Genomic DNA, 1,973 nt, shown 5'->3' on the forward strand with positions numbered 1-1,973 from the left:
ACTTTAACATATGATTATGGGTTGCATATTGGATTATTACATTATTTATGTTCTTTTGTTAAAGGTAACAACTAAAGGAAAGGGATAGAATATAATTTGTAAAAAAAAATGATAATAAATATAATTAAAAAAATAAAAACATCGATAAGTTTGGTTTTGTAGTCTTCCTAACCTAAGCAATTAAGCCTGAATGGTGTTTTAACACCTAATACCCTAAAGTCAACTAACTTGGGAGTTATTGGTCTAACGCTTGTTACATGGGTTAAGGAGAAAAGCTTCAGGGAATCAAACATTGCACTATCTATGTATCACTATCTGCAACTCGAGTTATTAAGCTCGAAAAGGTGTCTCAACACCTAATGCCCTAAGACCAATTGGTTTGGAAGTCATTAGCTGAAAACTCATTATATGAGTTAAAGATGTATTGTGTTTTAAGTTATATGTATATATAAAATAATAATAATAATAATCCCAACCCAAGAACGTTAACCTTAAACATTAGAACATAATATTGCTTTCTTCTAATAAAAGCCTCATCATCTATGTTTTTATACATTGAGCACATAAAAAAAAAGTTTATTATTATCTTCTTTCAATAATATGAAGCAGATATATGTAAATTTAATGAGAGTTTGTTTACTTGGATAGATTAATGGAAGTTAAATGATAAATGTCTTACTTTGGAGAACTTGCAAATTATTTTTCTATTTTAACGTTTTGATTACTAGGAACTGGTAATAAGCTAGTTGGGGGGTGTGATTAGTACCTACAAATGCATTTTACACTTGAAGTATCAATAACGACTTAACTAAAGCATGTTTTATAATAACAAGTCTGATAATATAAGATACCTTCAATTTATGGTAAATGCTCAATTTGAATGCAGGTATTCTCACAATTCAAAGGATTGATTTTTGTAATTAACTATTGGAAGTGAAAGGACAAAGCAAAGGCTAGGCTTAAGAAGGAGATGCGATTTAATTCAAATTCGAATATTATTGAGTCATTGGATCATATCTAGAGCTATAGATCTTGGATTTCATATTAATTTATTTGGATGGAAAGATAAGAAATAGGCCTAAAACTTTCATGTATGGAAAGAGCTAAATTTTCCATTTTGAAATTCAAAGTTTGGCCATAAAAAAGAAGTCAGAATCTGTCCTACAATCCAACCCAAACACTACTTAGAGTTTTACCCATAACTGGAGTTCTAGAAGGCCAAATGATGTGAACTTTGGTGCATGGAAGGAAAAGATAATTTTCAATAACTTTCATGAAGAAGACCAACTCAAATTCTGATGGTAAAAATAACATTTCATCTAAACAAAAGCATGAGGGTTATCTACCACGTCTACCAATAGCACTACTCAGTATTTTAGACATATCTCAAGTTGTAGCACTCCAAATGCTCCAACATTTTGTGGGTGGAAGGAAAAGACAATTGCCAATAACTTTCATTAAAAACACTTTACCAAATTCTGATTGCATCAATGTCAATTCATCTAACCAAAATGCTTGAGTGTTGCTGTCCACCAAGTCCATTAAATCAATAGTTGGCCACTACGTCAATTATTAGTTACCAAATGAATAGTTCTGAATTTTGGTATATAAAAGGAGGTATTTGTCATTCATTGAGGCATCTTGTTTTTCTTATCAAGATCATGGTTCTGCTCTCTCTCTTTATATTTTTGTAATGCTCAAGTTTTGCTTTCATTAATCTCTTGTCATGCTTTTCATTTTCTTTACTTAACTTTGTTAACTTATATCATGTTTATGTTCTTATATTGTTTATTTAAGCTTTTCTTCTTCATAATGTCTAGCTAAGTTAATTATGTCAAGGTAAAAAGGTTTCACTAATGGTGTTAGGATAAGTATAATATAAACTCAATATGGACTTTAATGCTTATATCCTAAATAACTTGCTACTAACATGTCTTATCATTTTTATTTTATTAATTCTTAATACCTTGCTT

Source organism: Populus euphratica, unplaced genomic scaffold (assembly GCF_000495115.2).
Source record: "Populus euphratica unplaced genomic scaffold, PopEup_1.0 scaffold524.1, whole genome shotgun sequence".
In the NCBI taxonomy this organism is placed as follows: Eukaryota; Viridiplantae; Streptophyta; class Magnoliopsida; order Malpighiales; family Salicaceae; genus Populus; species Populus euphratica.